This window comes from Rattus norvegicus, chromosome 18, assembly GCF_021556685.1.
Source record: "Rattus norvegicus strain SHRSP/BbbUtx chromosome 18, alternate assembly SHRSP_T2T, whole genome shotgun sequence".
Taxonomy (NCBI): Eukaryota; Metazoa; Chordata; class Mammalia; order Rodentia; family Muridae; genus Rattus; species Rattus norvegicus.
Window position 1 is genome coordinate 4409037 of NC_141551.1, and position 24267 is coordinate 4433303.

At 45.8% G+C, this 24267-nt stretch overlaps 1 pseudogene; it reads left to right on the top strand.

Annotated features, from left to right (window-relative positions):
* Positions 1 to 13003: 13003 nt before the first annotated feature.
* On the top strand, positions 13004 to 14000 carry LOC147999659 (glyceraldehyde-3-phosphate dehydrogenase pseudogene; annotated as a pseudogene).
* The last annotated feature ends 10267 nt before the right edge of the window (positions 14001 to 24267 follow it).

Consider the following 24267-nt stretch of genomic DNA (forward strand, 5'->3'; position numbering starts at 1 on the left):
GTAGGTGTGTATGTGTATGTGTGTGTATGTGTGCATGTGTGTATCTCTGTGTGTGCCTGTGTATATGTGTGCGTGCATGTGTACATATATGCATGTGTATGTATGCGAATGTGTGTGGTGTGCATGTGCGTATCTGTGTGGATGTCTGTGGTATTTGTATGTACATGTGTATACGTATCTGTGTGTGTCTGTGTGTATGCGTGTGTATGTATGTGTGTATACATGTATGTATCTGTGTGTGTGCCTGTGTATGTGTGAATGTGTGTGCATGTGTGTATCTGTATGTATGCCTGTGTATATGTGTGTGTGCATGTGTATGTGTGTCTGTGTGTGCCTGTTTATATGTGTGTGTATGAGTGTGTGTGTGCATGTGTGTTTCTGTCTGTGTGCCTGTGTGCATGTGTATCTGTGTGTGTATGTGTGTATGTGTGTGCATGTGTGTGTATCTGTGTGTGCCTGTGTGTATGTGTTTTTTATGTGTGTGTGCTCAGTGGTTCTCCTGGCAGGGCTCTGCTTGTCTCTTTTACTGTGTGCTGAGTGTACATCAGCCTTCCTGAGGATCCTATGTTACTATTTGTATGCTGTCTTGTCCTATTGTTTTTGAGATGTGATTATTACATAATCCATAGTAGTCCTGAACTTGTGACCCTCCTGCCTTGGCTCCCAAGTGTTAGGATTAAAACTACCATGTCTACTCGCTTCTCAGCCTTTGGCTAAGATCCAGTGTGAAACTGCTACCCCTGATGAACCCAGAGAAATGTTTTTTTTTTCCTCTCAGAATTCTATGCTGAAGTAGTCATCAAATTTCATTTTACCATTGTTAACTTTATCACCCCATAAAGCCTTATCAATACTTGTTCTGCAACTTCTGAGAATTCTTGGGCAATTTAATAATTTTTACATTTCTTAGATCTTCTAAACTTTTTGCCTTTTCATTTAGCTTTTTAAGTTAGTATGTGAAATACCAGGTTTCCTTATGGCATCTTCACACACATGCGCTCTTACATGTTCTTATTAGGTCCATTTAAAACTCTGATTAATTACAAACACGAGAACATGAAGAGTTTCGAAGTACACGACTGCTCAGGACTGGACCTAATTTTGTACATGTTCATGCCCTATGTAAGCCAGTTATCTCATAGTTATAAATTCTAAAATCCCTGAGCAGTAAGCTATCATAAATGCACAACATTCCCCTGAGGTTTCTATATGTCAGCTGTTTCTCTGAACATTAGTGAGTTGTAATTTTAGATTTTATGTGGTTTCTGTGGGCTTGAATGTTTACAGATCCTGTGGAAACTCTTCTCACCGTGGCCTTAAAGAAAGCAGAGTTATGTCCATGCACTTTCTAAAGTCTGCATAAAGGACGGTACATGCTGGATTTCACTGCGATGAAGATGCTGATCCCTCCTGATAAAACAGAAAATACTGCAAATTATCTGTGATATGATACTTTGACCACCACATTCATAATCCCATTCTTGAGAAGCCGAGAAACAGGCAATGTGTACTTAGAGAGCATGGCATCTGCTCTGTAAGAATTTGAAAAGAAGGAGCACCTTTTGATGGTGGCATGGGTGCATTCCTCAAACACATGCTTAGTGGGGGTCCACAATGCAGTAGCCACTAACTGTAAATAAATATGCCACCATGATTTGGATTCAACACGAACTGCTCTGGGGTTCTCTTATGTTTAGCTTTCTACCTCTTTCTGCAGCCCCTACCTCGAACATACAACATTGTAGATCTTTCCATGACAATGATCTGCTTTGTCCCATAGACCGCTGCCCTCAGGCAGTGGAAGGACAGGAGGCTCTGCTGTTGGAGGATAAGTGGAGCAAGCTGTGTGTCAGGGTGTCTAGAAGCAAGCAGTCTCTAGTGGACTCTGCAGTTCCCTGGTGGGCAGGGACATCTGAGGGAACAGGAGGCTGGCCTGGGTGGGCTGGAGGCTTCTGAACACCGGCAAGGCTTCATTCTTTCAGTGGTTGCTATTCAGCAGTAGCTAGCCAACATGAAGACAGCAGAGACAAGCAGGCACTGCCATGACTTACCCCGATGTGAGTGCTAGTACAGAGGAGGACATAAACGTTATTATGCAAGCATAAATTTCACAGAAAGGTCATGACTATTCTCGACAGGAGCATAGTCACTGCTAGACGATTTATGAGTAAGGATAATTGATTTCAGAATTAATTAATAATTCCTGCACAGTGTAAGGAGGGGAGTGGCGTTATGTAGTGGGTACAAGGAGCTCCGTACCTCTCTCCCTCAGTGACCTCAGCCACCAAGCTGCTCCATCCACTCAGCTACCTACGGACTGGTGCATGTTGAGGATACGACTTACACGGCCAAGATTATGTGCGAGGACTGCGAAAGAGTCCAGATGTGTAAACTTCGCCCAGATTAAGCTCCAGTGCTGAAGATGGTTCCTTCACTAGATCCGCAACAGAGGGAATCTGACTCTTAGGACGATGAGAAGGTGGTGACCAAGAAGTGGGCTAAATCAAAACAATCAAATCAAAACAAAACCTATTCTTGCTAACAAATCCCAAACCTATCGTCTCACCTCATCTGCAATCCCCATGTCGTCCACCAGATGGCAGTAGGTACACACGTTATCTCTCTCTTTGGCAGTATTATCACCGCGAACACTGGTAAGCGTTTTGTTACAATTTACAGACATCTGATAACAGCTTCTCATATCTCAAGGTTTTCACTCAGTCTAGAAGGCGACATACACAGGAGGCCGGGCTGCCCCAGGGTTAAGGTTGAAGGCACACATTCCATCGCACCCAGAGGTTCTGCACCCACCTCTCGCACACAGGTCCACTGCCTGTCCATACACACAAATATTGCACATATCCACACTCAAATCCCTCATATTATTCTAACCCTATCTATTCCATATACTCCTCTGTCCGGTCAGCATCCACATATAATCCCATAAATCTATGTCACAGTCCTACACGCTCAGAATCCATTCACTGAGCATCCACCACGTGTACTTACCCCACTCATCACACACGATCTTTATGGCCTTTATCCATCTTCTCTCCAACCCCACCCACTCCCATGCAGCACACAGATCCCTGTGCATGTCCACCAGGCACACACCTCCACATGCTACCTGCCTCACACACGTCCACTTCACACCCACCCTCCTCTATACAGCACACTGTCTAGGACATAAACCTAGAGGAATATTTGTGCACGTGTAAAGGAACAGATGTGGAGGATGTAGTGCATGAGTGTGGACACGTAGTATGTTTGTATTTGTGTGTGTGTGTGTGTGTGTGTGTGTCTGTCTGTCTGTCTGTATTTCTGTCTGTATGTATGTAAAACAAAACCATAACTCTATCTTTGCCCCACTAGAAGGCCAGGTGTTTTGAGGTGCATGACCTCCTTCACCTATACACATTCATTTCACACACATACACTAGTTTTCTCCCAATCCACCACCACTCATGTCCACATATATCCACCAACACTCCCCCACCCCCCTCCACCCCTCCTACACGAACAGACCCACACATACACACACATCATGTACTACATGGCCACAAATACACAAACATACCACACACAAACATACTCTACACACACATATCACATGCTACATGCCCATACATACATAAACATACCACATACAAACATACTAAATACTACACCACACACCCACACCCACACCCACACCCACACCCACACACCCACACACACATATACACCATGTACTACATGGCCACAAATACACAAGCATACACATACAAACATACTTTACACATACATATCACATGCTACATGCCCATACATACATAAACATACCACACACAAACATACTACACACTACACCACACACACACACACACACACACACACCATGTACTACATGACCACAAATACACAAACGTACCACACACAAACATACTACACACTACACCACACACACACACACACACACACACACCATGTACTACATGACCACAAATACACAAACGTACCACACACAAACATACTACACACCACACCCCCCCACACACACACGTAAACACACGCACAGGCACATGCACACACAGTGGCCACACTCATCTGCTATTCCACCCACGTGTGTTCCTGCAGACAGAAGCACACACTCTTCTAAGAAATCCCTTAAAATCTCTGCACTCTAAGTCTGCATATATATTTTATTAGTGTCATTTGCTGTACTTTATTAAAACAGTATTAGAAAGAAATGATCTAAAATTCACTGTACTCCAGGGCCTCCAAAACCTTTAAAAAGTTTGTGTCTTCTAATACTCTTTGTATTGGTATTTCTCTTCTGCCTCTCACCTACACTTGAGTGACCTCTCAAAGTAGCTGTCCGTCCACCTCTCCTGCTAAAACACACATCATGCAAAGCTTCACAGTCAGAGCCACAGGAAACTCAAGACCCCCAGACTTCAAGCGCCTTCCTAGACCCAGAATTTTCAAGCATTTCCCACTCTTTAAAAGCGCCCCCTTCTGATTAAACTAGGTATCACAATCAGTGTTTAACCTCCAAGAAGCCAAACCGCTCTTAGTGCTACAATGTTCTAGCTCCCATTATATCACATGTCACGAGTTTGGCTTCATTTAAAATCTCTCTTACGCCATGGAGTTGAGGGTACGGTGTGAGGTGTGGGTTGGGGAAGGGACGTGGGTCCCTCTGCGGTACCTGTGCTTGCCTTTTCCTTTCCACTGTAAATCACACCAAACCATCCCAATGGCTCTTCCACTTCTACCAGAGATGAAAAAATACTTTGCACCCCTGTCAAACTTCTTTCTTATTAAAAAGTCCCCATATCATTTAAATGTAGGCACTCTATTCCAGCACGATATGAGATATTTATCGCAATGAGCACTAATCAGGAAAAAGCGAATAGTTTGATGAAAATTGAGCTATGCTAACACTTTCAGTAATCCATTCACTGCATAATGCCGTATTATTTATCATTCATAGGATGGGCCTACTCCTCGGACTGTTGGCTGTTTGAGGAAGCTGAGCAACACGAATTACAGTAGACGTTTTAGATTTATAGACACCGTGAGGGAGAGCTTCAGACTCTGTTAGCAAAATTACCTTCGTTTAGTCTCTGTCAATATCTGCTTCGTTTACCATCGTTCTGTAAGGTTTCGATTTGCAACTTGGGGAAGAGAAATATTTGTATTGGAGGGAAGAAAATATGGGAACAAAGAAGGTGGGATCCTGCACACGCAGTCCTGGCCTTTGTGGTGACTATGGAACAGGAAGGGGTAACTATAGTAACTATAAGGGGTAACTATAGTAACTGCCACACCTGGAGGAAGTAGACTGGACACAGAACCCAGACTACTTTCTCTATTCCAATTGCTTTGAGACTGGGTAGAAAGGGAACACACTTCAGAGAAGGGCAATTAAAACAAAAGACCAAAGCATTCATTCCTGTAGCTTAAGTTCAGAAATTTCCAGAAGCTTCAGTTTCCACACTGGTGTGTCACGTGTCTGAAGCCGCATAGGAAGTGAGGCAGGAAATGAAGCATGCTGGGGTTCACACCGGACCCACTTTTTCTCAGCATAGCCAAGCTCCTGCACAATGCTCGACTTCAAGGCGGGGCTCTGGGCAGCAGCATCACCAGGGACCCGGCCTCTCACCCCTCCTCACATTTGGAGGTGGGCAACAGCAGCTTTTGAATGGGGAAGCAATTTAAAAATCAGTCATGTTTTGATCCCTCAGGCCTGGCTTTCTCTGATTAATAAGCTCTGCTCCCCAGCCCCGGCCCACAACCTCCTCCGGCCCCCACCCTGCAAGTCTGTGCCTGAAGCATCCTCCTTTTCCCTTTGAGCACATCCAGCCTCCCCGGAAGGACGTGCCAGCTCTGGCTGACCTTGCCAGGAGGAATTCCTCTCTAGGCTCTGTGCTTCCTTCCCAGCTCCCTTCAGGCCTTCACTGCTGGCCACGCTCCCCTCTGACCCTGAATAAATTTCGCCGGTGTCCTGACAGCTGCTGATTTGGCTCTTTTCTCTCTTTCTTCCCTTTCTTTCTTTCTTTTAATTGAAAGTAAACCTTCAAAGCGGGCCAGCCACCCGAGAAGTGTGTTAGTGAGTAACACACTGGGCAAGGGAACCTCAAACAGAAGCCAGAGCCCCACTTTGTCCCCTCCTGCTTAGGGCGGAAGCCTCTGGGCTCTGTGGGCTCCTGGGCTACTCAGCTTTCAATTTAGCTTTTGCATGGGAAGAAGGGAATGTGGATTTGGGGGAAGGTGGTGATTTGGAAAACAGAGCTCTGACTCGTTCTTTCTGGCTGTCTTTTTCTATACGCATGCGCGCGCGCGCGCGCGCGCGCGCGCACACACACACACACACACACACACACACACACACACACACACACACACACACACACGGAGAGAGGTTCCAGACAGAATGGGAATTTATAACGTATATCTCAGGGTGACTTTGAAATGCCTGGTTGTAGTATTGGGATACATCGTAGAAGGAAATACATTAAAAAAAAAATCACACTCAAATTTCAGTTTTGAATAGCAGGGAGCTATAGCATCCTGGATGCCAGAAGCCAAGACTAGATTTTATCCAGGATCCAGGTGACTGTTAGGTCTGAAACCCTAGGGCCAACTGAGGTATTTAACATAGCAAAGCAGACACTGGCTTCCTGGTTCTCCCAGCCCCTTTCAGCCCTTACCTTTCACAGGGACCTCCTGGCTGGCTTACTCCACACCCTACCTAAACTTCTCCAGCCCTGCGGCTGGGCCATCCTTCTTTCTCCCAGCTGTGCTTCCTATATAATTTATAATACAACTATTTTGTTCACCTGGTCCTTCCCGGCTGTGTTTTGGGCCTCCTGGCTTCTGCACATGGTTCCCTTCTCCCTTCCTCTCCCCACTCTCCTCATGCGGCTCAGTCTCCGACTCTGACTACCTTTTTTCTCCTTTTTTCCCCAATAAACTTCTCCTTCACCATACCTAGAGGCAGTCACAGTCTTTATTTGAAGCTAGCCCTTCCAGTCGATATTTCTTCCTTAAACATTTTTTAAAAGTAGAAATTTAAAAAGATTTTGAAAACTATATGATTAATACTTTTTTATCTGTCACCCGGAGCCAATGATGACAAACACTTCCCATCTTTGTCTTGCCTTGACCTCTGAATGAACACTCTCTTGCTGAACCATTTGAAATTAAGTCATAGGTGTGGTGACCCTTTACCCCTAACAAAAGACTCAGCATGCTTTCCTATGAGGATATTTTCCTAATGAACACATTTTTAATTAATTGCACCTAAGAGAAGAAACAGAGACTGAGAGTCAGGACTATATAGTGAGGTCTCAAGATAAATAAATGAATGGCTGGATGGATGAAAACTCCCTAATAATTTCTATCACCCAGTCAGCATCAAAACTCTTCCAACCCTTAACTGTATTTTCTTTCTTCCTTTCTTCCTTCCTTTCTTTCTTTCTTTCTTTCTTTCTTTTTCTTTCTTTCAATCAAGGGCCAGTCAAGGTTCACACATGTTTGAGCCTTGGCTTGCTCTTTCTGGTCTCCCTAAGGCAGGACTGACATACAGATGTGCAACCTTACCTGTATACCCTAACTGTGGACATTCATATGCGCCTACCCCAGAACACTGCCTTGTCTGGACATACAGAGCATTCCCAACATCTCAGAAGTTTGCCTGTGCTTTCTCAGTCCTCAACCCTGGAAGAAGTAAGAATACCACACAATTGTGATTTCCTACACCATTAGGGTCACAATTACGACTTGGTTGAGTCACTGAGGAAAACCGTTTGTTGGGCCGCTTGGGTGTGAAATGTGCCCCCCACCCCAGGTTCAAGTGTTTGAGCTTGGCACCAAGTTTGTAGTGCGGTTTAGGAAGTAGAGCCCTGCTAGTCAATGTAGTGTACTGGAGACAAGCTTTTTATATTTATCTTATTAAAACAATTCAAAGGATGGCCTGCGTGTGTGAGTACCACTACCTGCCAACATGGATGCCTGAGAACAATGTCAGAAGTCATGTTTCTCCTTCTACTTTTTTTGTGGGCTCTTGGGATTACACTCAGGTCACCAGGACATCTCGCTGGCCTGGGGCGGTCCTTTTAAGGATTAACCCAGTCTATTTCCAGTTTCAGTGTTTCTGCTTTGCTTCAGTCACTGTGGTGTGACCAGCCACATCCTGCTGTCACAGACAAACCCCAGCCCAGCCACTATACTCCTCACCTGGATGGACTTCAACCCCTAACCGTGAGTCAGAATAAATCCTTCCACCCGCCAGTTGCATCTGTCCGGTATTTGTTTACAGAGACGAGCAAAGCAGTTAAGAGTTTGTTGTGTCTAAAGGATGCCAACACATCCTAATCCCACCGCCCAGCAGCTCCTCTCCTCAGACTGGTGTGTTCCATGGGTCACCGAAAGACCAAGAAGGAAAGCTTACAGCAGATTTAGCCCAAATATACCACAAGTCCTCAGTGCCCCATCTACTGACCCCACTTACAGAAGTTAGAAATGCTTTCTTAAAATGTGCTAAGATACCCACAGGATCTACCGTCTTAACTGTATGGTTTAGTAGCACCAAGCACACTTACATTGAGCTACCATGACCCTAATTACTTTTTTTTTTTTTGAGACAGTCATGTGGCTCAGACTAGCAATGAATAGAAGTCACTATGTAGTGGAGAATGAATGACCCTGAACTTCTGTCTACTCCTCTGGGAGTGCTGGGATCACAGGTGTGCACCACCGTGCCTGGTTAACATCCCAGTTACTTTTGATAACAGGAAACACTTTTCCTTAACACGTGCAGTGTTCCTTTTAAAGCCTGACATGACTCGAAGCCATCTGCACTTGCTAGAGAGTGATGGCGATTTAAAGTATGAACCCCCACGTTGTGGCTACTCTTCCTGGGGGGCTGTAAAGAATGACAGAGCACAGTTTGCTCTTCTTTATCAGCTCTGTTCCTGTTCCCTTAAAACTTCAAGTACTCATTAGTCAGCACGAAGGCAGGGAGCGCTTAGAGAGAGATGAATGGTTATTAAAAAGGGCCAAGAGAGCAAGTTTTCCCACCTAGAACTCTCCAGCAAAACCATTCTCCATCTAAGTAGGCCCTCTGGAGTCAGTGCACACAGCTGCCCCTGACCCACCTGGACATAATTAGCCTCCTTGAGCTCATAGCAAACATTGAAAAAAAATGATGTCAAGAAATCGGAGCAATCTGTCACAATCCATGCTATACAATTAAAGCTGTGTGTTCTCCTCAGAGTTCTGTGGTGCAGATGGCTGGGGGTTTAGAGCCCAGAACTGGAAAGTCATCTTCTGTGCTTTCATCCACAGCACGTAAGGCCCTTTTCTTGGACCGCCCGGTGTACTTTGGGGCGGGAATCATAAGAAGCAAGGAAACACTCTTGGATGATCTTTAAGACCTTTCCTTTTATGGACTTGAGTGTGAGATTTATCGGCAAACAAGGTTTTCATTCTGAGCAAGCAGGACCAGTGCTTGAGAATCAAAATACAAAGTATCAAAGAGTGAGTGGGTGGAGCCCTACATCAAAATACAAAGTATCAAAGAGTGAGTGGGTGGAGCCCTACATCAAAATACAAAGTATCAAAGAGTGAATGGGCGGAGCCCTACATCAAAATACAAAGTATCAAAGAGTGAACGGGCAGAGCCCTACATCAGAGATGTTCAGTAGTTAGTTTGCCTTGATACACACTCAGGAATGTGTTCCACACATAGTGACCTCCTCTTGGGGCTCATCACCCCAGCTCCTCTGCCATTGCCTGTGTCTTCTTTTTTTTTTTTTTTCTTTTTTGGTTCTTTTTTTTTTTTTCGGAGCTGGGGACCGAACCCAGGGCCTTGCACTTCCTAGGCAAGCACTCTACCACTGAGCTAAATCCCCAACCCTCACTGTCGTCTTCTTGCTTTGAAGCTGCAAGTGAAACTTAGCAAGTGTTTCCCTCGTAAGGGGATTGATGGCTGTGTGCATTGTCAGAACTTAATGGCCACCATGGTGTGCCTAGGAGTCCTTGTCTCTTGGGGGTCACACAGGAAGAGCTGGAGATGACTGGTGAACAAATCAAGAAAAATATGTTCACAGACAACAATAAAGATTGATTAATAGTCATTAGAGTTCACTGAGGCAGGGCAGGAGAACCATAGGTGTCTGAGTTTGGTTGGCAATTTTACTGTTCGGTTCCTCCCTCATCTCCATCAGAATATTTATTCCAGTCTTTTAAAATTGTCTTTGAGATAGAGTCTTCTGTGTCTAGACTGACTTAAAACTGCCTACACAGCTGGGAATGACCTTGAACTTCTGCTCTTTCTGCCTCCGTGCTCCTCTTGCTAGACGTGTACCACTTCTCCTAGTTTACATAGTGCTGGGATTGAACCCCAGGCTTCCTGCATGCTAAGCAAACACTCTGCCAGTGAGTTCCATCCCAAGACCACTGTACTTACTGTCACTGTGGGCTCCCTGAGGTCAGGGTTCCAGGAGCATTAGAGAGTTGTCTGTCATTCCCAGTAATAGCCAAGTGTTTCCACAGGTCCTGACTCACAGCTTTGGGAAGTAACTTTGTCCCCAGGTCAGAAAGGAAGAGAACGGTCCCAGAGTGAACACACATTTGACACAAGGCCAACTCATTCCTCGGTGCTCAGGTGCCTGTGATTTAGGGAGAACTTCTTTTGGAATTGGAAGGGGATTTGGAGGTCAGACAGTTACAGGGAGGAGTTCAGTGAATTCTAACCTTGGCTTTGGGAGGGAGGTCCTTTGGCTGCTGAAACTGATTGAAAATGTCCCCCAGAGGTCAGAGAGTTAGGCCTTTAGTCATTATCAAAGGAAGCAGGAGTGGGGTGTATATACAGGTGGTAATTTATATATTGTACACACACACACACACACACACAGACAGACAGACAGACACACACACACAATCAATTACTTTTTTCATCATTGTGACCAAAACCTAACTGAGGCAGCCTCAGAAAGGAAAGGTTTATTTTGATGGCCAGTATGAAGGTTCAGTTCAATATGGAGGGAAGGCACTGCAGCTGGAACGTGAAGTGGTTGCTCACACTATGTTCACAGTGTGAGGTGGTGTGGTGATCGCTCACACTACGTCCACAGTGTGTGGTGGTCGCTCACACTACGTCCACAGTGTGAGGGGGTCGCTCACACTACGTCCACAGTGTGAGGGGGTCGCTCACACTACGTCCACAGTGTGTGGTGGTCGCTCACACTACGTCCACAGTGTGTGGCGGTCGCTCACACTACGTCCACAGTGTGTGGTGGTCGCTCACACTACGTCCACAGTGTGTGGTGGTCGCTCACACTACGTCCACAGTGTGTGGTGGTCGCTCACACTACGTCCACAGTGTGAGGGGGTCGCTCACACTACGTCCACAGTGTGAGGGGGTCGCTCACACTACGTCCACAGTGTGAGGGGGTCGCTCACACTATGTTCACAGTGTGTGGCGGTCGCTCACACTACGTCCACAGTGTGTGGCGGTCGCTCACACTCCGTCCACAGTGTGAGGGGGTCGCTCACACTATGTCCACAGTGTGAGGGGGTCGCTCACACTATGTTCACAGTGTGAGGGGGTCGCTCACACTATGTTCACAGTGTGTGGCGGTCGCTCACACTACGTCCACAGTGTGAGGGGGTCGCTCACACTCCGTCCACAGTGTGAGGGGGTCGCTCACACTATGTCCACACTCAGGAAGCAGAGAGCGATGGGAGCTGGTGCTCAGCTCACTTCCTCCTTTTCATTCAGTCCAGGCCCCACAGTGCCACTCATTTGTAGGATGTTTTTCTGCTCAACTCAGTCTAGAACGTCCCTCACAGGCGTGCTCAGAGGTCTACCTTCTATGTAACTCTACAGTCTGTCAGGCTGACAATATTAATCATGGTGTTACCTTATAGCTGAGTGAAGGTAGACAGCTTACTCTCATAATGTCTGTAGGTTCCTTCAGTGATGGAAGTAAACTTAGAATAAAACATTCTTTTCTAGTGGACACCATGAAGGTCTTGGAGGAAGGGAATTAGGTATGGAATTGAAAACCTTCTCTGGACATCATGCAACAGGGAAAGCTGAGAGAGAGAGAGAGAGAGAGAGAGAGAGAGAGAGAGAGAGAGAGAGAGAGAGAGAATGAGAATATGAACTGGAGCTCTTTAGGGATGGGAGGTTGAAAATCCGGATACATTATTCAAGCAAGAAGTGATAAAGGTGGCAGGGTTGGTGACTGAGCAGATGGATGCTGGAAGGTGACACAGGTTTGGAGACTGGACATGAGCAATGGGTCAGAGTCAATCAAATTGTAGGGTGACATCTCTTGAGCAGATAAGTGGGTTTGAGCTTAGAAGGGGAATTCAGAACATATTTTGATGGCTGAATAGTGCTGTTTTATATCTAGTATGGCTAAGGTAAGGGATGGAAGCCTGGAGATCAAGTGGCAGAGTGACTGTCTGCTGAGAGAGAAAGAAGCTATTCTGCTCGGTTACCTTGAGCACTGAGGGCTATGGGCACACACAGGACTTATCTACTCTAAGTGTCATCTGAACAAAGCACAGGGACAGATGGACTGGGGTAAGGCTGGGAGGCAGGACCTAGGGTGGAGTCCTCACATTCATGGGCTATGCTGAGGCCATGGAAACAGAGAGAGCAGTGCTCTCAAAGTCAACAGAAAGCAAGAGCTGCCATAGTCCTTTGAGAAGGTGCAGTATGGCCACAGATACAGCACACAGAACTGCCCCACCCCACGTGTAGGGGTAGAGAGGAGACTCAGGAGAGCTGTGGAGAAGAGCCTGCTCTTGTAGAGGGCTGGAGTTTGGTTCCCAACACCCATGTTGGGAAGCTCACAACTGTTTGCAACTCCATCTCTATGGGACCTTATGCGTCTGACCTCTGAGGGCACCTTCACTGTCATATCTGTGCTATATGCTTAAAACTATACACATGGCTTTCTGCTCCTCCCTGTTCCAGAGACAGCCTCTTCCCATAGACAAGATGGTAAAGGTTGGTGTGAACTGATTTGGCCATAATGGGCGCCTGGTTACCAGGGCTGCCTTCTTCTCTGCATCTGGCAAAGTGGAGATTGTTGCCATCAACGACCCCTTCGTTGACCTCAACTACATGGTCTACATGTTCCAGTATGACTCTACCCATGGCAAATTCAATGGCACAGTCAAGGCTGAGAATGGGAAGCTTGTCATCAACGGGGAGCCCATCACCATCTTCCAGGAACGAGATCCCGCTAACATCAAATGGGGTGACGCTGGTGCTGAGAATGTCATGGAGTCTACTGGCATCTTCACCACCATGGAGAAGGCTGGGGCTCACTTGAAGGGTGAGGTCAAAAGGGTCATCATCTCCACCCCTTCGGCCAATGCCCCCATGTTTGTGATGGGTGTGAACCACGAGAAATATGACAACTCTTTCAAGATTGTCAGCAATGCATCCTGCACCACCACCTGCTGAGCCCCTCTGGCCAAGGTCATCCATGACAACTTTGGCATTGTGAAAGGGCTCATGGCCATCACTGCCACTCAGAAGACTGTGGATGGCCCCTCTGGAAAGCTGTGGTGTGATGGCCGTGGGGCAGCCCAGAACAACATCCCTGCATCCAGTGGTGCTGCCAAGGTTGTGGACAAGGTCATCCCAGAGCTGAACGGGAAGCTCACTGGCATGGTCTTCTGTGTTCCTACCTCCAATGTATCTGTTGTAGGTCTAACATGCCGCTTGGAGAAACCTGTCAAGTATGATGACATCAAGAAGGTGGTGAAAGCAGGCATCTGAGGGCCCACTAAAGGGCATCCTGGGCTACACTGAGAACCAGGTTGTCCCCTGTGACTTCAACAGCAACTCCCACTCTTCCACCTTTGATGCTGGGGCTGGCATTGCCCTCAATGACAACTTCATAAAGCTCATTTCTTGGTATGACAATGAATACGGCTACAGCAACAGGGTGGTGGAATTCATGGCCTACATGGCCTCCAAAGAGTAAGAAAGCCTGGACCACCCACCCCAGCCCAGCAAGGACACTGAGAGCAAGAGAGAGGCCCTCGGTTGCTGAGAAGTCCCCATCCCAACTCAGCCCCCAACACTGAGGATCTCCCTCACAACTCCATCCCAGACCCCATAATAACAGGAGGGGCCTAGGGAGCCCTCCCCACTCTCTTGAATACACCATCAATAAAGTTCTGCTGCACCCCCCTCCCTGGCCAAATAACTATACACAAAATACACATACATAGTGGAGCCAGTGGTTCAGCTCAGTAGGTAAGAGCGATTGCCTAGCATGAACCAAGTACTGTGTTTGGTCCCAGCACAGCATAAAGCAGGCACGGTCACAGCGCCTGTAATCCCAGCACTTAGGAGGTCAGGGCAGTTTTCCTTTGCTATATAGTAAGTTGGAAGCCATACCTTGTCTCAAAATTAAAAAAAAATGCTTCTGTTGAGCGTACCCTAAAATTGCAGGAATATACGAGTAGACATACTTTGCAAATAAAATGAAAAGCAGCTGATGAAAATGGCCTGTGTCTTAAGTTCAAATGTACCCTGACAACCTCCAGTGTGACTTGAAGTGAAGGATGTCACTCATGAATTGCCAGAAGACCTCAGCCAACTGTGACCTTTTGTCCCCCTCTGAACACGTAAGCAGGATGACAGAGACCCCACAGAAAGGTTCTGGCTGCTGTTATCAAGGTCCAAGGCTCTGCTGACTGAATGTCTGCTTAAATGTTGTCTTTCCTGATGAGTTTTCACTTACACCTCCACCACAGTGCTCTCTCTCTCTCTCTCTCTCTCTCTCTCTCTCTCTCTCTCTGTCTACAGGTCACAGGTCAGTCTTTGGTATCCTTTCTCAGGTGTCATTCTCTTTGTCTTTTGAGACAGTATCTGTACCTGGAACCTGGCGCTCACCCTTAGGTGATGCTCTCTGGCCAGTGAGCTGCAAGAACCTTCCTTTCTCCACCTCTCTCCTGCTGGGATTGCAGACATGAACCGTGCCTGGCCTTTTCTCAGGCAACTGAGTCAATTTTATTGATTTATGTCAGGTTGCTATGGGGTTAAAACTTTGAAAAAAGAGTCACAGTGGATTTTCACTAGTTCCATATTTAGAGGTTGCAACTCCCACCCCCACATGTTTGTTTTCAACTTATACATTTATGGAAAATGCTCTGTCATGTGTTTTTACTATATGTCATACACCTGATGTTGTTTCTTAACAGGACCCAATTAGCACATGTTCAAGTTTAAGAAGGTCTTCTGTGATTCTGGTGATCTCAGTTCTGTCTTGGAAAGCTACAGAACATAAAACGAGACCCTGGCAAAACATCTAAAGTTAAAAGTATTTTTGTTTGTTTGTTTGGTTTGTTTCTTAAAGACAGGGTTTCTCTGGGTAGCTCTGGCTGTCCTGGACTATCTCTGAAGACCAGGCTGGTCTTGAACTCACAGAGTTCCACCTGCCTCTCCCTCCTGAGTGCTGGGATTAAAGGTGTGTATCAACATGCCTGGCCTTAAAGTTAAGGTCTTTAAAGTGAGAATGCTTTCAAGTTTCGAATGGCCAATCTCCTGCTTTATTTCCACTGTTATGTGTGAAACACAATGTTGTGGACTTGGAGGAATGCTTGGTTCTGAATACACTCACTAGAATGGCTGGAGAGATAACTTAGTGGTTAAAGAGCACTGCTGCTCTTGCAGGGGACCTGGGGTCAGTCCCAAATATCCAAAATGGGTGTCTCATAACCCCGGTTACAGTGAATCGGATGGCCTTTTCTGGTTTCTGAGGGTACCTGCATACACATGGTATATGAATTTGTATTCATGTACCCAGGACCCCATGTGTATACATAAAATAAAAAAATGAAATCTTAAAAACACAAACAAAACAACATGAAAATGGAGGATTTTTTTCGGTGAGAATGTTGAGAAATTGGGAGTCTTGTACTCTCGAGCAGGAAGGTAAGCTGATTTGACTCCGGAGAAGCCCTTGTGCATTCCCTCCAGTAGTGTAAAGCCTGCAGTTAGCACATGATCAGCTATCCTACTGTATGTACCGGGTACCTGTACAAGCAAAACCTCAACTGCTTGTATCCCAGTGTTCATTGCAGTGTAATGCCCAATGCCCTCAAAGTGGCAAAACCCAAGTTTCCACCAACAATGACTGGATGACTAGGATGTCCACAATAATGGGTGAATCTTGAAAGCATGGATAACATAAGTCAGACACTGCAGAACAAATATTGCAGGACTTTACTTACACAGACACCCAGAATAGGCAAAGTAGCAAAGAGAGATATTTGGTAAGAAGCTTCTCTGGGACTAAGGAAGGGGATTGGTGTGTTTTGGACTGAGGCAGGGAGTTGATCTGTTTACGCTTAGTGGCTATGGAGTTCATATTTGGAAATGATGGTTTGACAATTCTATATAGTGTTGTGACTATAAGGAATGTTACTAATTAGATAAATGGTTATGATGGGATGGTTCATATGACTAACCCTGCTCAGGAGGCTGAGGCAGGAGGATGACGTAAGTTCAGTGCTGAGCATGGCTACATAGTGAGGCTGCCTCACACAGAGAGACAAAAACAGTCAGAATGGCAACTTTTATATTTTATGCATTTTATCACAACTTTAATAATGTACCCAAACTCATTGAATTGTGTGCTTTAGGTGGGTATGTGAACTAAATCCCAACGAAGTAGTTGCTTACACCATAGGCATATTTTCCTTGGTCTGTATTCAGGCCAGAGAGAGAGAACACTTGAGCTGGAATACTAATGAAATGTGAGTTGTTGGAGGAACGAGTTAAACACAGCTGAAGAGATTTGGGAAATTACCTTAGAACTCTTTGAGTTTGAGATGGGGATGGCCACAGGACATGCATGACTAAGAACAGTGACTCAGAATCTCCCAAGTCCCTAGAGCTGTGGGCAAGGCTATGATACTCACAGGCCACATTTACTAACCTGCAGTGCTCTGGAGAGAAGCCCCCAGATGTGACAACTCAAGCAGGTTTTGGTTGGAAGGTTTAGGACGGCCACATTTTGAGTTCACATGAATCATGGAGAGTCTGAGAGATAACGGAGAACTAACCCATCCCGCCCTTCTGTCAGATGCTGGCTCTGGGACAGTGATGGATTGGATGATTTTTTTTTTAATGTGCCTGTGCAGTTACAGGCGTGGCCCTTCAGACTGTCCGCAATGTGGAGAAGATGACACTATTCATTCACCCATGCAGCAGCACAAAGGAGCCCACCCCAAGAAAACAACAATACACCCCCCAGAACAGACCAAGCAGCTGCTCATCAATCTGGTGCGAGCTGCAGGTTGCCTGACTAAATTACTGATGAACAGGCAGACAGCACAATTTGTCAGTCAGCATTGAGCTTAAGTGAGCAGAGACACACGTAAAGCCAGCAAAGCTATTGTAATTAAGAATTATAGACACCAGGCTTCACAAGCTTTCTTCAGTTAGCAGCGACCCAGCTCCAAGGAGATAGGAGGGATCTGGAGCAGAATTAATCTCAGAGAAAAGCCTGCCTGCTCTACATTTCAATCACCTTTCCATGTGGGGATGGGGGGGGGGGAATGCAGGCTCTTTTTTCCCTTAGCTTTTCCCCTCTTTCTTTGTCTTGAGACAGGGTCGTGCTACGTAACCCTTGTCACTCATTATATAGCTCATTTGGCCTGGAAGAAGAGCAATTCTGCTTCTACCTTCTAAATGCTGGGATTGTAGGCATGTGCAACCATGCTCAGCCCTATTCGCTTTTGTTAGACCAAACATTTTTTTATCCTATCTACTAAGGACTGAATGGTGATAATAATAAAATAATGATTAGGTAAAATAACATCTGACTCATTTTATGCGTATGAATGTTTTGCCTACATAAATGTGTACCACATGCATGCAGTCCCTCAGAGATCAGAAGAGGGCACCTCTGGAATTGGAATACCAGATGGTTGGGAGGGGCGTGTCAGTGCTGGTAACTGAACCTGAGTCCTCGAAAGAGCAGCATGCGCTCCTAACTGCTGAGCCATCTCTTAAGCTCCGAAGGAAAAGAAGGGACCCATGCTGACCTCAAACTTGTGATCCTCCTGCCTCTGCCTCTTCAGCATATCTCATGCTGGAGCATGCCACCAATGCTGCCTGGATTTCCTTGTAACTTTTTATTGATACTTTGTGAGTTTCACATCATCCCAATCCCATTCATCTCCTAGTCCTTTTGTACCTGCCCTCTGCCCTTGCAACCTCTCCCTCAAAAGAAAATGATAATAATAAAAGAACAATATCATCAACAACAATAAAACCCAATCTCACTGTGGAAGCTGTAGTGTGTCCAAGCATACCTGTGTATACTTGTTTATACTGTGTATCACTCAGTGTACCTTTTTCTGTGTATACCTGTTTATACTGTATAGAAGATTGCAAATTGACCCATTCTTATCTTCTTGAACAAAGCTCAAGTCCAAGTGGATCAAAGACATCCAAATAAAACCAGATCACTGAAACTATTAGAAGAAAGAGTAAGTGGGGAGTAAGTCTGGGAGACACACATGAGCACTGGGGTTTCCTGAACAAAACACCGATGGCTTATGCTCTAAGATCAAGAATCGACAAATGGGATCTCATAAAACTGCAAAGCTTCTGTAAGGCAAAGGACACTGTCATTAGGACAAAACGGCAACCAACAGATTGGGAAAAGATCTTTACCAATCTACATCTGATAGAGGGCTGATATCTAATATATACAAAGAACTTAAGAAGTTATACTTCAGAGATTCAAATAATCCTATTAAAAATGGGGTACAGAGCTAAACAAAGAATTCTCAACTGAGGAATATAGAATGGCTGAGAAGCACCTACAGAAATGTTCTACATCCTTAGTCATCAGGGAAACGCAAATCAAAACAACCCTGAGATTCCACCTCACACCAGTGAGAATGGCTAAGATCAAAAACACAGGTGACAGAAGATGCTGGCAAGGATGTGGAGAAAGAGGAACATTTTTCCATTGTTGGTGGGTTTTCAAGCTAGTACTACCACTCTGGAAATCAGTCTGGTGGTTCCTCAGAAAATTGGACATGGTACTACTTGAGGACCCAGCTATACCTCTCCTGGGCAAACACCAAAGAGATGCTCCAACATATAACAAGAATATGACATGCTCCACTATGTTCATAGCAGCATTATTTATAATAGCCAGAAGCTGGAAAGAACCCAGATGGCCTTCAACAGAGGAATGGATACAGAAAATGTGGTACATCTACACAATGGAATATTACTCAGCTATTAAAAACAATGACTACACGAAATTCTTAGGCAAATGGATGGAACTAGAAAATATCATTCTGAGTGAGGAAACCCAGTCACAAAAGAACACATATGGTATGCACTCACTGTTAAGTGGATGTTAGCCGCAAAGCTTGGAATACCTAAGAAAAAATTCACAGATCATATGAAGAAAAAAGACCAAAATGCGGATGCTTCATTCCTTCTTAGAAGGGAGAACAAAATACTCACAGGAAGAAATACAGGGACAAAGAGTGGAGCAGAGACTGAAGAAAAGGTCATCCAGAGACTGCCCCACTTGGAAGATCCATCTCATATGCAACCACCAAACCCAGTCACTCTTGCTGATGCCAAGAAGTGCTTGCTGACAGGAGCCAGATATGGGTGTCTCCTGAGAGGCTCTGCCAGTGCCCTACTGATACAGATGAGGATGCTTGTAGCTAACCATCGATCTGAGCATGGGGACCCTAATGGAGGAGTTAGAGAAAAGACCGAAGGAGTGGAAGGGGTTTGCAACACCATAGGAAGAACAACAATATCAACCAACAAAAACCCCACCAGAGCTCCCAGGGACTAAACCACAACCAATGAGTACACATGGAAGGATCCATGACTGTAGCCACATATGTGGCAGAGGATGACCTTGTAGGTCATCAATGGGAGGAAAAGCCCTTGGTCCTCCAAAGGTTCATTTCTCCAATGTAGGGTAATGCCAGGGCATTGAGGTTGGAGTGGGTGGGTGGGAATGGTAGCATCCTCATAGAAGCAGGGGGAGGAGGAAGGGCGGTCTGGGAGACGGGGGCAAGAGGGGATAACATTTGAAATGTAAATATATAAAATATCCAAGAAAAATAAAATTATTTTAAAAAAAGAGAAGAGAAAAGATAAAGCTGTTTGTTTTCCCTTGAATTAAGATGTGCCAGACTCTAAAGGACGGAGATCTTCTTCCCACATCCACTGTGTGAGGAGGTAATCACACCAGGAGGCAGAGCTCTCGTGATTAGCGCCTTCTGCCCTAGAGAATGCCTGCCGTGGGAGGGCACCTCCAACAAGGAATGAGCTCCTACCAGACTGCTGTGGCCTTGACAGGGGTCTTCTTTCTCAGCCTTTAGAACATGAGGCATTAGGGAGGCTCTGCAGAGAGGTTTTCAGCCCAAGTGAACTGAACGAGATGAAACCAAGTTCTGAATTGTGACGGTAACAGCAAGGAGATTTCTCTGAGAGACCCTGATGGATACACAAAACCCTGACCTTGACAACCGACCTTCTCTTTTGACTCAGTCACATTGAACACACAGGTTTTTTTCCTTGGGAAGTTCCCACGGAAAGATGTGTGAATCTACCCAAATTGGTTCACCTACATGGGTAAAGGCTTGCTTTGGGTGGCAGTTACTCTTCTGTGTAAGCATGGCTAGGCCACAAAGCCCAGTTATCTAAAACATGATCTTGAGTGTGTCTGCCAGGATGACGTTGACATTTATCCATAGACCGGGTAATGTAGATCATTCTCCCAACTGTGGGCAGGCGCCATCCAGGTTGGCTCTACCTTGAGTAGGACACAGTCTCCGTGTGCACTGGGACACTGTGTGTTTCCTTTCTCAGGACCGGAGCTGGACCACTGAAGCTCCCACGTCTCCACCCTGGGGGCTGTGTGTGGGATGACGCGATTCCTTCAAACAAGTCTCTTGCTGGATCTATCTCCAGTCAGTCCTGCTTACCCGGAGAATCCACTTTGCAGGACCTACAATTCCAGGACCCACCTCCTCCTGCTGGGTAGGTCTAGGACTTCAGTCTCCACCTTTCCCTTTGGTTTTAAGACAAGGCCTTACTACGTAGGCTGAAGAGGACTTGAACTTGAAATCCCCCTGCTCAGCTTCTGGAATAGCTGGGATTACATGCCAGCACCATTAACCCAGGCCCTAAGGCCTTGAAATGGAAATGGAAATGCTCACCCTGCTTCTAGAAAGAAGCTTTAAAAAGAACGATGGTGAGATAGCTGAGTGCTTAAGGGCATTTGAGGTTCTTGCAGGGGATCTGGTTTTGGTTTCCAGGGCCTACGTGGTAGCTCACAATGGTCTCTGCCAAGGAAACCAGCTGTCTCTCCTGGCTTTAATAGCTACCAGAATGTACATACATTCAGGAAAAACACCCATGCACATACAACAAAAATACCTTATATAGGGTAATTTTTACTGCCCCCTTATTGATCACTTTTGTGTATAAATCTATAATTGGCAAGATCATTTGTGATAGCTTATGCTTACATAATACCTCGGTGAGTCTGAATCCCTGTGTGACTCCGCTAAGCACATCCCCATGCCAGTCTATGACTTATGTCTTGCCCACAAAGGTCAATGCACAGGAGGGGACAGAGTTGTTTGGAAATCCAAGATCCATCCAGGAGTGATTTCCTCCAGGGCAGAAAACCGTCACCTGTGGGCCAGATCCACTCTGACTTTATAAATAACAGTAGTGCCCAGGTTCACTTGTCACATTTCCTCTGGGGCTGTTTCCTGTCTCAGCGACAGAACTGAGTCGTGACAGCAGAGTCCTCAAGGACTAAAACTCTCTGCCAAGTCCTTGATAGAGAAAGGATGCTGCCTCTTGCCTACTTCTGGACATGCAGATGAAAGGACAGGGTGGGGTACGTCAGGACAGGGAGAGAGGTTGCCTTTGACAATCAGCACAAGTAAGCCCTTTAACAAGGACACCACTTTTTCAGTTCACATTCCAATGACTGGAACTCGGGGCAGGGTTACATGTCATTGTGGGGGTGGGTGTGTGTGGTGGAGGCGGGATAGGGGTGGGAGCAGTCAGCAGCTGTGTAGAAGAAGGAAAGAGAAATAGTTTGGAGCAATGTCTGTGGCATCAGCCTATGTGTGGGTTTGGCTGCTGTCCTCTCTCCAGTCATCCCTAGTGGGGCAACAGATGTTGGGAATGAGTGTCTCGGCTCCCCCAGTAACACCTGAGTTAGTTCCTCAGCTTGTAGTCATGACCAGATAGATACCTGGCAGAAAGCAACCTGAGGGAGGGATTCTTTTTTATGGCTCATAGTTTTGGTGTACTTCAGCATGGGTTGGGGGCAGGGAGACGGGCTTAGCTCATGGCTGTGGCAGCAAGAACATGAGGCTGCTTGCTCAAATCTTGGCAGGTAAGAAAAGAGACTGAATAGGAAATAATTCTATGGCAACCCCCTAGTTCTGCTCCTCAGCGTTCCACTGCGTCCAGCTGGGTACTACCTCCCAAAAGGTGATTCTACAACTTCCCCAAACCACATCATCAGTGGTAGACCAAGTGTTCAAGTGCGTAAGCCCGTGGGTGCTTCTCACATCCTTGCCCAGAGCAGGTCCTCTAAGCACCCTCGCTCTGACCAGTATGGCCCACCCTCTTCTGCCCTCTCTGCTCAGTCACTGCCCACAGATACAAGTCCATGGGGCCAGTGTTGGAGGGAACATTACTGGACATGGATTCCTCTGTTCCAGAGAATATACCGCCGATACACAAGTTCTGGCTCACAGAGCAAGAAACGCAGTGTGGTGCAGGGAAAGCTTTGATCACATATTTGGAATGCGGAGCTTAATGGTACCAATCTCTGAAAATCAAATGAACTCTTGTGGGAGCAGCACAGGGCCAATGAATAAAATTATATAAAACAATTTCATACTTGACATTTACTGAGAGGGGCTTAACTTTTCCTACATATTTTAGTCTGTTCAGCTGGTATTATTTATTCATGTCTCTTTTCCCATTTGGTTCTCAATTTATCTTTTGGGAACTCAGAATTAAACTGTAAAAATGTATATATGCTAGACACTGTTTTATGTGCCTTCAACGGGGAAGTCATCAAAATCTTGAACAGAATAAGATCCAGCCTATTACAAGGGTGATTTAGCGGAAATAAAATAGAATGTTTAACTCGGAGGAGCTGGAAAGAAATGAGATTTAGGAATATGAAATTGAATAATCAGGTAGTGAAATGACAGTGGTCCCTTGGAAAGAATTTCAGGAGGTCAAGACTATTGACCCAACTGAGGGCTCACAATGACCCTGCAGAACAAGACCAGCTTCCCGTTCCAGTGACAATGAATTGGTCCTCAGTCTGAAAGATGTTAATAGAGAACTTTAGTGTCCTCTGTCATCTCCACAACATGGCCATTGAGGTAGGGAAAAGATTAACGCTCACCATATGAAAACAGAAGCAACAATCTACCAAATTCAGGGAACAGGACAGTTTCTGATGCAAACCCTGGATGCGACACTTACTTAGGTATTCCATGAGGTGAGGGGTGTTTGCACGTAGATAGGAGTTGGAGTCTGTGAGAGACAATGGGAGAGAAGTCAGAGAAGGAAAACACATACCGTGAACGTGGAAGCCAAAGGTTTCCAGGGATAGAAGGAAGAACCAGGCATAGGGGTCTTGAAAGAGTAGAAATGTATTCCTTCCCAGAGTCTGGGAATCTGAAATAACGATGCTGGTAGGGCCACATTCAATTAACGTACTGTAGTGGGATTCGTCCTGGTCCTTTCTTCTCTTCTGTTGTTGGAAATGCAGGGTATTACTTGGCTTCTAGACACATGGCTCTGATCTCTGATCTCTGCCTCTGCTGTATTCTCTCCATCCAGTCATCCATCCACCCATCCATTATTCTATCTATCTATCTATCTATCTATCTATCTATCTATCTATCTATCTATCTACTCTATCTCTGTGGATTCTTGTGTGTGTGTGTGTGTGTGTGTGTGTGTGTGTGTGTTTATTTATTTATGGACACCCATGCTGACTATAAGATGGGTGCCTGAGGTCATACAATGATTCAGTGATGTCAGACTTTAGACCATTTCCCAGGTAATGAAGTTTAATCACCAGGAGGTAAGGTGGAATGAGGAAAGCACAGCGGAGTACCTGGGATGGTGGGAGAAGACAGGCCTAGCTGCCCACCCAGAGCGATATATATGTATATGAATCCTACTGTCTCCAC